The sequence below is a fragment of the Gorilla gorilla genome, chromosome 3 (genome assembly GCF_029281585.2).
Source record: "Gorilla gorilla gorilla isolate KB3781 chromosome 3, NHGRI_mGorGor1-v2.1_pri, whole genome shotgun sequence".
In the NCBI taxonomy this organism is placed as follows: domain Eukaryota; kingdom Metazoa; phylum Chordata; class Mammalia; order Primates; family Hominidae; genus Gorilla; species Gorilla gorilla.
Genome location: NC_073227.2, coordinates 168,140,523 through 168,153,111, shown reverse-complemented (window position 1 = coordinate 168,153,111; position 12,589 = coordinate 168,140,523).

Genomic DNA, 12,589 nt, shown 5'->3' with positions numbered 1-12,589 from the left:
AGCACTTTGGGAGGCTGAGGCTGGTGGATCACCTGAGGTCAGGAGTTCGAGACCAGCCTGACCAACATGGCAAAACCCCATCTCTACTAAAAATTTAAAAAATTAGCCGGATATGGTGGTGGGCACCTGTAATCACGACTACACAGGAGGCTGAGGCAGCAGAATTGCTTGAAGCCAGGAGGCGGAGGTTGCAGTAAGCCAAGATCGCGTCATTGCACTCCAGGCAACAGAGTGAGTCTCCAACTTAAACAACAACAACAACAACAACAACAACAAACCCCAAACATTTACTTCATACATTTCTTGGGATAGTTATCCAAGTACATTTTAGCAGCCAGTTGAATTGGCTGGCAGCATAAAGTAAGTATTACCATTGTGTTAGGGTTTATGAGATTGCTAGTTGCAATACCGCTATATTATTCTTCTAGTTAGTTAAGTCATAATCAATTTCTTTACACTTTCTGCTTTATGGAGGCTATTGCTCTGATCTTTGGAGTGAGAGAGAGAGAAAAAGGCCTCATTCAGTCAGCAGTGGTTGAGTTTTCTGACTCGGTGGGCCAGCTTGCATCAGGAAGAATGGAAGCAAGCCTCCTGGGATGTGCTGTGTGTGGCTCTGTTCTTACCAGATTACAGTATTTTAGGGACCAGTGGCCACTGCGGTCAGGACCAACAGCATTCAACAAGGACCAACTTCTGTGATTTCTCTGCTCTCTAGGCAGAAGTGATGCTGGGTGGGGGTGGGGAAGGTCGGGTGAAACAGGAATGAACTTCTAAACTGCTGTAATCTCTTGAGCAGGGGTGAGGTCACCTGGCAGCAGAGCCCTGGGTGGCAGGAATTCCACAGTGGTGGTCTTCACCTGCCACACTTGTTCTGGCCATCATGACTGACACCTGGATGAGACAGGGAGGTGTCTGTGCTGGAGAAACTGAACGGTTATGTTTTAATATGAACAGTGCATAAACTGAATGTCTGGATTTCACCATCACATTTGCAGCATCATTAGGACACAAGTTGGTCTCTGAGAGCAAAGCGTACTCGTCAGGGGGAACTGTTCCTTTGCAAAGTACCAGAAAGTGAGATGATGGCAATAAAACTGTAATAAGGGGACAGAGAATACTTTTCACCTCTGCCAAGTTTTCCTAATACATTCTCTAAAATGCAAATTCTGATTTTCATTAATTCTCTTTATGTAGGCAGAATTTTCCATTATTCCTCAGCAGACAATGCCTTAGTGTATCTCCAGATTTGGAAACATTTCACCTTTAAAATTGTTAATGTGGATTGTGAGAGTGAGAGAATTCTGGTGGTAACCCTTTTTAAAAGGAATATTTTGTTATCCTCCCTACTTTCCCAATCCCAACTGGCATGAGGTGGGCAAAGCACTCTGCCTACTTGTTGTAAATGTGTACTCCAAATGGACACGTTTTCCTAAAGCGGGTTTCCTTGGATAAGATAATCATGCTGATCTTTGTAATGATCAATGGCTAAAGTTCATTTGCAAAAGAAGAAAAAATCATGTAGATATAAATACAGACTCTGATGTATTTATGTGATCATATATTTATATTTAGCTACATGTCACATTTTATGTAGCATTTATTAATTTTAAGAGAGCAAGATACCCATTTCATCTGTATTAATGCCTTATCATTTAGAATATCCACTAGCTTAAGGTACGTTATTCTATTTTATTTTCTATTACCTATTCTCTTGGGAAATGTATTAGATGAAGTGAAAGAACAGGAACGGGAGAGGAAAAACTCTCCTAACATGATTGTGATAAACCTCAGGAGCAGTATCATGTTTACTAAGGAGTTTCAGTTTTGCTTGGAAGCCTTCCCCTGTCCATTCTTGGTTATGGGCTTTGGTCCAGTTTCTCAACTAGCCGTGCTGTTAGCAGCAATAACTAAAGAGGAAGAGAAATGACACAGCAGCATCAGCTCTGTGAAATCAGGGCCTAGCACATAGTGGTCACTTAGTACCTGTGTGCTGGATTTGGAAGTGACAAACAGTATAGTGCATCCACATTTTGGGGTCAGGATGCTGCCCCTGCAAAGGTCCACTAAGAAGGACTGTGTGATGGTCGTGGTAAGGCCAGCAGGTGCCGAGGCAGGGCCAGGTGTCTTGAAAGCAGAAAAAGATGGGAAATGCTCCTATTAAAAGTTGGGGGCAAAAAGAGACTGAATGCTTTCTCTGTATTTTTGCAGATAACCTAGTGTGTAATATAGCACAATATGTCAAAAATCCATTCCCACACCTCCTAAACAGCCATACCCCAGTATTTTAACCAACAACTGAGATCATGTGGGAGTAGAGAGGCTGGTATTAAAAAATATATATTATTTGTAGGCTTTTTTTTCTGTAAATAATCTAGTTTTTCAGATAAAATTTGTAATATTATTTTTAATAAATAAAATTGAGTTTCAGTTAGATTGCATCTCTTGTGCATTTATTTCATCTCTGTTTTGAAATAATCATCGAGAGAGGAAGCTTGAGTTTTGTATCAGTTTTTCAGGTGTGTTTTGATGTTATTATAAAAATATGTTTGAAAGGAGCAGAAGAAGATACCTATCATCCTCCAAATATCAGAGATTTGCTGAGCATGACGAGAACAATATTGCATTTTCCTTAAAATGAAGAATGAAAAGATTAAAAGAACATTGTATTTTAGAACCCAACTCCTTTTTAAAATATAAAAAAATGAGATTGTTTGCCAGACTATATAGGGTCCATGGAAAAATTACCACCATAGCCAGATCTGAGAAGAAACCCAAGGATCTAGAGTGAGAGAGTGAAAAACAACTCATAATGTTTGGACTGAGGGTTAAAGAAGGAAAAATCCACAATCAAGGTGTGATTCCAGGAGAGAAGGAGTGAGACGGCCGTCAACAAGAAAGCTGGCTTATTGCAGAGCAGGAACTTGGCAGGAGCGAATGGTAATACAGACACACTATCTTATCTTCTCCCGAGAAAGGCCTCCAGCTCTGAGCCTAATCCTTTTGGCAAGGGAGAATCAGGAAGCTTAAGATTTTATAGCCTTGCTGGGCTCTCCCTGTACCTATTTGGAAGATAAACAAATAACCCCAAGGCTTTTCATCACCCTTTAGCCTAAATAAGGAGTACGTTTCTCCAGATAGATGGCTATTTTCAAGCCAAAAATGTGAGAGCAGGAACACATCCACTGTGGAAAGAGATAAGAGCTGTTCTGCTTAGACAGCAGAAGATCTAGAGACACCAAATCCCAGGCCAGATTTCACCGTGAGGAGTCTGGGGAAAATTTCTAATCTTTTGGGGATAAGAGACTGTAACTAATTCCCTTGGCAAATGGAGTGACCTGGGAAATAATCTTCAGTGACAAAGTCATCTTAAAATGATCTAAAATGACAATTGTCTGCATTTAATATTTTTTATCACTTACTACTTGGTTAACCAAAGGTTTGGCACAACATTATGTGGTTTTGAAAGTGATGTGGCCAAAAAGAGAGATAATTTTTTTATAAAGATATAGCCTGGTGTAGCAGAAGGATCATGGCTTTGGGAGCTAAAGATGTGGGCTTGTATCTGAAGTCTTCATCTTGCTTCCTTTGTGATCTTATTGCAAGTTACTTACTCCCTAAGTCCCAGATATTGTTTTCATCTGATGATAATGATAACCTACTTATTCTTTTGTGGTGAGGATTAGATAAGATACTAAGAATAGACATATGTTAAATGATGTCACCTAATAGCATGTTTTGGATACTTGGAACGTAATCTGAATCCTGAAATTCTTTTTTTTTTATTATTATACTTTAAGTTCTAGGGTATATGTGCACAACGTGCAGGTTTATTACATAGGTATACATGTGCCATGTTGATTTGCTGCACCCGTCAACTCATCATTTACATTAGATATTTCTCCTGATGCTATCCCTCCCCCAGGCCCCCACCCCCCGACAGGCCCTGGTGTGTGACGTTCCCCGCCCTGTGTCCAAGTGTTCTCATTGTTCAATGAGTGAGAACATGTGGTGTTTGGTTTTCTGTCCTTGTGATAGTTTGCTCAGATTGATGGTTTCCAGCTTCATCCATGCCCCTGAAAAGGAGATGAACTCATCCTTTTTTATGGCTGCATAGTATTCCATGGTGTATATGTGCCACATTTTCTTAATCCAGTCTATCATTGTTGGACATTTGGGTTGGTTCCAAGTCTTTGCTATTGTGAATAGTTCCACAATAAACATATGTGTGCATGTGTCTTTATAGTAGCATGATTTATAATCCTTTCGGTATATACCCAGTAATGGGATTGCTGGGTCAAATGGTATTTCTAGTTCTAGATCCTTGAGGAATCACTACACTGTCTTCCACAATTGTTGAACTAGTTCACACTCCCACCAACAGTGTAAAAGCGTTCCTATTTCTCTATATCCTCTCCAGCATCTGTTGTTTCCTGACTTTTTTTTTTCTTTTTTTGAGACGGAGTCTCACTCTGTTGCCCAGGCTGGAGTGCAGTGGCGCCATCTCGGCTCACTGCAAACTCCGCCTCCTGGGTTCATGCCATTCTCCTGCCTCAGCCTCCTGAGTAGCTGGGACTACAGGCGCCTGCCACCACGCCTGGATAATTTTTTTGTATTTTTAATAGAGACGGGGTTTCATCCTGTTAGCCAGGATGGTCTTGATCTCCTGACCTTGTGATATGCCCACCTCGGCCTCCCAAAGTGCTGGGATTACAGGCATAAGCCACTGTACCCAGCCTGTTTCCTGACTTTTTAATGATTGCCATTCTAACTGGTGTGAGATGGTATCTCACTGTGGTTTCGTTTTGCATTTCTCCGATGACCAGTGATGGTGAGCATTTTTTCATGTGTCTGTTGGCTGCATAAATGTCTTCTTTTGAGAAGTGTCTGTTCATATCCTTTGCCCACTTTTTGATGGGATTGTTTGTTTTTTCTTGTAAATTTGTTTAAGTTCTTTGTAGATTCTGGATATTAGCCCTTTGTCAGATGGGAAGATTGCAAAAATTTTCTCCCATTCTGTAGGTTGCTTGTTCACTCTGATGGTAGTTTGTTTTGCTGTGCAGAAGCTCCTTAGTTTAGTAAGATCCCATTTGTCTATTTTGGCTTTTGTTGCCATTGCTTTTGGTGTTTTAGTCATGAAGTCTTTGCCCATGCCTATGTCCTGAATGGTATTGCCTAGGTTTTCTTCTAGGGTTGTTATGATTTCAGGTCTAACATGTAAGTTTTTAATCCATCTTGAATTAATTTTTGTATAAGGTGTAAGGAAGGGATCCAGTTTCAGCTTTCTACATATGGCTAGCCAGTGCTATGAATTTCCCTCTACACACTGCTTTAAATGTGTCCCAGCGATTCTGGTACATTGTGTCTTTGTTCTCATTGGTTTCAAAGAACATTTTTGTTTCTTTTCTTTTTTTTTTTTTTTTGGATGAAGTCTCACTCTGTCATCTAGGCTGGAGTGCAGTGGCACGATCTCCACTCACTGCAAGCTCCGCCTCCCGGGTTCATGCCATTCTCCTGCCCCAGCCTCCTGAGTAGCTGGAACTACAGGCACCCACCATCACGCCTGGCTAATTTTTTGTATATTTAGTAGAGATGGGGTTTCACCGTGTTAGCCAGGATGGTCTCAATCTCCTGACCTCGTGATCCACCTGCCTCGGCCTCCCAAAGTGCTGGGATTACAGGCGTGAGCCACTGTGCACAGGCAGAACATCTTTATTTCTGCCTTCATTTCATTATTTACCCAGTAGTTGTTCAGGAGCAGGTTGTTCAGTTTCCATGTAGTTGTGTGGTTTTGAGTGAGCTTCTTAATCCTGAGTTATAATTTGATTGCACTGTGGTCTGAGATACAGTTTGTTGTGATTTCTGTTCTTTTACATTTGCTGAGGAGTGCTTTACTGCCAATTATGTGGTCAATTTTAGAATAAGTGCGATGTGATGCTGAGAAGAATGTATATTCTGTTGATTTGGGGTGGAGAGTTCTGTAGACGTCTATTAGGTCTGCTTGGTGCATAGCTGAATTCAAGTCCTGGCTATCCTTGTTAACTTTCTGTCTTGTTGATCTGTCTAATGTTGACACTGGGGTGTTAGAGTCTCCCATTACTATTGTGTGGGAGTCTAAGTTTCTTTCTAGGTCTCTAAGGACTTGCTTTATGAATCTGGGTGCTCCTGTATTGGGTGCATATATATTTAGGATAGTTAGCTCTTCTTGTTGAATTGATCCCTTTACCATTATGTAATGGTCTTCTTTGTCTCTTCTGATCTTTGTTGGTTTAAAGTCTGTTTTATCAGAGACTAGGATTGCAACCCCTGCTTTTTTTTTTTTTTTGCTTTCCATTTGCTTGGTAGATCTTTCTCCATCCCTTTATTTTGAGCCTACATGTGTCTCTGCATCTGAGATGGTCTCCTGAATACAGCACACTGATGGGTCCTGATGGGTCTTGACTCTTTATCCAATTTGCCAGTCTGTTTCTTTTAATTGGGGCATTTAGCCCATTTACATTTAAGGTTAATATTATGTGTGAATTTGATCCTGTCATTATGATGTTAGCTGGTTATTTTGCCCATTAATTGATGCAGTTTCTTCATAGTGTCTACGGTCTTCACAATTTGGTATGTTTTTGCAGTGGCTGGTACTGGTTGTTCTTTCCATGTTTAGTGTTTCCTTCAGGAGCTGTTGTAAGGCAGGCCTGGTGGTGACAAAATCTATCAGCATTTGCTTGTCTGTAAAGGATTTTATTTCTCCTTCACTTATGAAGCTTAGTTTGGCTGGATATGAAATTCTGGGTTGAAAATTCTTTTCTTTAAGAATGTTGAATATTGGCCCCCACTCTCTTCTGGCTTGTAGGGTTTCTGCCGAGAGATCAGCTGTTAGTCTGATGGGCTTCCCTTTGTGGGTAACCCGACCTTTCTCTCTGGCTGCCCTTAACATTTTTTCCTTCATTTCAACCTTGGCAAATCTGACGATTATGTGTCTTGGGGTTGCTTTTCTTGAGGAGTATCTTTGTGGTGTTCTCTGTATTTCCTGAATTTGAATGTTGGCCTGCCTTGCTATGTTGGGGAAGTTCTAGATAATATCCTGCAGAGTGTTTTCCAACTTGGTTCCATTCTCCCCGTCACTTTCAGGTACACCAATCAGACATAGATTTGGTCTTTTCACATAGTCCCATATTTCTTGGAGGCTTTTTTGTTTCCTTTTACTCTTTTTTCTCTAAATTTGTCTTCTCACTTTATTTCATTAATTTGATCTTCAATCACTGTTACCTTTTCTTCCACTTGATCGAATCTGCTATTAAAGCTTGTGCAGGCATCATGAAGTTCTTGTGCTATGGTTTTCAGCTCCATTAGGTCATTTAAGGTCTCTATACTGTTTATTTTAGTCAGCCATTCATCTAACCTTTTTTTCAAGGTTTTTAGCTTCCTTGCAATGGGTTAGAACATGCTCCTTTAGCTCAGAGAAGTTTGTTATTACTGACTTTCTGAAGCCTACTTGTGTCAACTCATCAAAGTCATTCTCCATCTAGCTTTGTTCTGTTGCTGGCGAGGAGCTGCGATCCTTTGGAGGAGAAGAGGCACTCTGGTTTTTAGAATTTTCAGCTTTTCTGTTCTGGTTTCTCCCCATCTTTGCAGTTTTATCTACCTTTGGTCTTTGATGTTGGTGACCTACAGATGGAGTTTTGGTATAGATGTCCTTTTTGTTGATGTTAATGCTATTCCTTTCTGTTTGTTAGTTTTTCTTCTAACAGTCAGGTCCCTCAGCTGCAGGTCTGTTGGAGTTTGCTGGAGGTCTGCTCCAGACCCTGTTTGCCTGGGTATCACCAACAGAGGCTGAAGAACAGCAAATGTTGCAGAACTGTAAATATTGCTGCCTGATCCTTCCTCTGGAAGCTTCATCCCAGAGGGTCACCCGCCTATATGAGGTGTCTGTCGGCCCCTGCTGGGAGGTGTCTCCCAGTTATGCTACACAGGGGTCAGGGATCCACTTGAGGAGGCAGTCTGTCTGTTCTCAGAGATCAAACACCGTGCTGAGAGAACCACTGCTCTTTTCAGAGCTGTCAGGGAGGTTTAAGTCTGCAGAAGTCTACTGCCTTTTGTTCAGCTATGCCCTACCCACAGAGGTGGAGTCTACAGAGGCAGTAGGCCTTGCTGAACTGCGGTGGGCTCTGCCCTGTTCAAGCTTCCTGGCCGCTTTGTTCACCTACTCAAACCTCAGCAATGGCAGACGCCCCTCCCCCAGCCAGGCTGCGCCTCACAGTTCAATCTCAGACTGCTGTGCTAGCAGTGAGCAAGGCTCCATGGGTATGGGACCCACTGAGCCAGGCACGGGAGAGAATCTCCTTGTCTGCTGGTTGCTAAGACCTTGGGAAAAGTGTAGTATTTAGGTGAAAGTGTCCTGTTTTTCCAAGTACAGTCTGTCATGGCTTCCCTTGGCTAGGAAAGGGAAATCCCCAGATCCCTTGCACTTCCCGGGTGAGGCGACACCCCACCCTGCTTTGGCTTACCCTCTATGGGATGCACCCACTGTCCAACCAGTCCCAATAAGATGAACCAGGTATCTCAGTTGGAAATGCAGAAATCACCCATCTTCTATGTTGATCACACTGGGAGCTGCAGACCAAAGCTGTTCCTATTCGGCCACCTTGGAACGGAGGTGAATCCTGACATTCTTTTGGAAATGTTCTGAAATGATTTCTTTTTCTTCATCTTAGATATAGAATTGGTGGGGGGGGGGGGGGGATATAAGCAAGAATGAAATAATGGGTACTGTGTTCCTGGCTTTAGAGAATTATCTTTAAATAAAAATACAACATGAAAGTCCTGATTTATTTTTATTTCTTTTATGTTTGAGATGAAGTTTTGCTCTTGTTGCCCAGGTTGGAGTGCAGTGGGGCAATCTCGGCTCACTGTAACCTCTGCCTTCCAGGTTCAAGCGGTTTTCCTGCCTCAGCCTCCCGAGCAGCTGGGATTATAGATGCACACTACCACACCCGGATAATTTTTGTATTTTTGGTAGAGATGGGTTTTTACCGTGTTGGCCAGGCTGGTCTTGAACTCCTGAACTCAGGTGGTGCACCTGCCTCGGCCTCCCAAAGTGCCAGGATTATAGGCGTGAGCCACTGCACCTGGCCAGAAAGTCCTGATTTAAATAATAAAGTTCAAGAGTGTGTTCTCTGCCATCCTCGATTTACTAGCTTGCTCTGCTTTAGTGTATCCATCTCTAAAATGGGAATATTATTACTTACTGTTATAAATAGCTGTAACAGAGCATACAGTAATGGTCATTGAGCTTCTCAGTGTCGGAAGATTCATGTTTTAAACATTTTAAATTCTTCTGCTTATCTATAGCACTCAAGAACATAAAGTGCTTTGAAATAGTCCAATAAAAAGGCCAGGTTTTTTCTTGCTATAGATATGTGGGATGAGGTACATTCAAGTGGTAAATCAGTGACACCCAGTGGCTGCTGCTTTTATATTTAGGTTTTAAATTTTCAATTTAACTTTCTAAAGTTCTGTCCCAAAACAAATGAAAGAAGATGATGAGAGCATGGAAGTTATAGATGCCTTTAAAGAAAGAGTTTCTCAGCAGTGATGATTTTCCTAGGACATGAGAGCTATTGAATAGCAATACCAAAAATAGAGAGAGTGCAGGACAGTGGAAAACGGTTCTGGGAATTTCCAGCCCCATCATTTGCATGCTATTAAAGAGTGTACTCAAGCTTTCCTGTCACTGTTGGATTTCCCAAGAAACATTCCCATCCTTGAAGTGGCATGTTAACTGCCCAAATCCAGCGAAATCCTTATGTGTTAGAGACAGTTGGGAACATTCACCGGATATTAGACTTCCTAGGTGTAAGCAAGACTTAACTGGAGGTTTAATCCACAGCCTGCACCAAAACTCCCCTCAGTCATAATATGACTCACTGTAACTGCCTCAAATCCCCACACACATGAAGTTGAGTAGATTAGCATAATGGAACATGCTGGGCTCAAATCCCAGCTTGCACACTCTGTGGTTGGAGTCTCTTAAGTCGCTTAAACCTCTTGGAGCCCTCAGTTGTTCTTCTGTGTAATAAAGAATAAAAGCGATAATACTTAACTCATGGGTTAATAAAAAAATATTAAGTTGGTGCAAAAGTAATTGCGTTTTTTTCTCTTCCTTTCTTCCTTTCTTCCTCTCTTCCTCCCTTCCTCCCTTCCTTCCTTCTCTCTCTCTCTTTTTGATGGAGTTTCACTCTTGTTGCCCAGACTGGAGTGCAATGGCACCATCTCACTCACTGCAACCTCCACCTCTTGGGTTCAGGCAATTCTCCTGTCTCAGCCTCCAGAGGAGCTGGGATTACAGGCGCCTGCCACCATGCCTAGCTAATTTTTATATTTTTAGTAGAGACAGGGTTTCACCATGTTGGCCAGGCTGGTCTTGAACTCCTGACCTCAGGTGATGCACCTACCTCAGCCTTCCAAAGTGCTAGGATTACAGGCGTGAGTTACCGTGCTTGGCTTGCCATTATTTCAACGACAAAAATCTCAGTAACTTTTGCACCAACCTAATAATACACATAAAGTGGTGGTCATATTACAGGCACTCATCATTGTCCTTATTTTTATCAGCTGACATTCTCTGTTGACCTAGATGCACAATGGCTGCTGAGCAAAACCCTTCTCTGAAACTGGATGAGTCTATTGCACTTTTTAGGTGTTCTGTGATCTGACTCCTCTCTGAGGTAACAGCTTGGATGGAAATGTACTCATTGTCATTTTTTATAATTAGAGAGTGGGACTATTTTCCATATAGGACTAGTGTTGCTAAAGTACTTAGGATTTTCTGGATGAAGGACTCTGGAGAAATACTGTATTTAAAAATTCTTAGCTAATAACTTACATTTTAAGGATTAGTATTTTTTCCACGTAAAACATTAAAGAAGTTTTAATAGCACAGAGATATGCTAAGTAAGGCAATTAGGTAACAGAGTTTATTAAAAACTACACAAAGGGTACATTAAAACAAAAGGCTCTAGTGCTTAGTTGCTGCTCCTTTTAATTGCTAGATAAATATCTCCAATAACTAGGTTATTAAACTATATAAATAGAAATATGGTAGTAATATTTTAAAAAGATGACCTTTTTCTACATTAGTTAAAAAAGTGGAATGGTTAAGATGCCAGGCCTTGCAGCTAGGTGGACTTGAACTTGAATCTTGGATTTTTCCACTTACTGGTTTACTTAGATTCTTTAAGCTTTAGTTTATATAAACAATATAAAATTATGTAGTTTTATATCATCGATAGAAGGTTGGGAAGAGTGAAGGAGAGCAAGTATGGGAAATACTTAGTATCTGGCACACAGGAAGCACTCAATATGGAAAGTGGAAAAATAGGAACTGCATAGAACAGAGGCTCTTAACCTTATCTGATTCCAACTCTACATAACAAATATTTATTTACATATTTTTACTTGACAAATAAAAATTGTGTATACCTATGGTATCTAGCATGATGTTTTGATAAATGTGCACATTGTGGAATGGCTAAATCAGGCTCTTTAACATATGCATGACATCACATATGTATTTTTTGTGGTAAGTGCTTAAAGTCTTCTTGCAATTTTCAAGTATACAATATATTGCTATTAACTATAGACACCATGATGTTCAATAGGTCTCTTGAACTCATTCCTCCTGTGTAACTGGAAATTTTGTGTCTGTTGACCAATGTTTCCCCAAATCCTTTCTCCCCCAACAAATAGTTTTATATTTTCTTTTCCCTTTACTATCTTAGAAAGAAATTTTAGAGCTAACACAAGATACTACATTATTTAAATTCGAGCATATTAGAGTGCTCTAATTATAACATAAAGGAGAAATAGAGGAAATTGGCAAATGGTGAAATAATAATATGCATTTCATGATAATTGGCAAGTGGTGAACTAATAAGCATTTCAACATAATGCTTGGATACAAATGACACCAGAAGACAAAATACTTGTGCTTCCACAGTCATCCTGAGTATGGCAACTAGCCATGCAGAGCTATCCAGCTATGTGACTCAACAAAAAGTAGAACCTTGGTGACTTTTTCAAATAGGAAAAAACCCTTGGTAATATATCAAACAAGGCATAGTGATATTCCCTCACATATGTGGTAGGTGCATTACTGGGAATTTTATATTGGTTTATACAAACTAAACGTATTGTTTATATTTAAACCATACAGAAGCACCATTAGAGTTAAGGTTCTAAGCTAAAAAAGTTATAATCAGATTTTTTTGCCTACACAAACTTGGGATGGAATGATTTTTCGTTGTGGGACTGTCTCCTTCATTACACCATGTTGATAATTCTGGACCCCCATCTACTAAATACCAATAGCCCCTACCCTCTAAATCTTAACCAAAAGTAACCCCACAGCTTTCCAAAATACCTCCTAGTGGGATATGCTACTCTCTTTAGGAACCAATGGCCCAGAGAGGCATTGAATCTCAAAGCTGATTTTCTTAACTTCTTAAACAAGCCAAAGGTTTTGAAATCCAGGCTGTGGGGAGTGAGACTGAGGAATTCCTTTTTTTTTTTAACTTTTATTTTAAGTCCAGGGGTACATGTT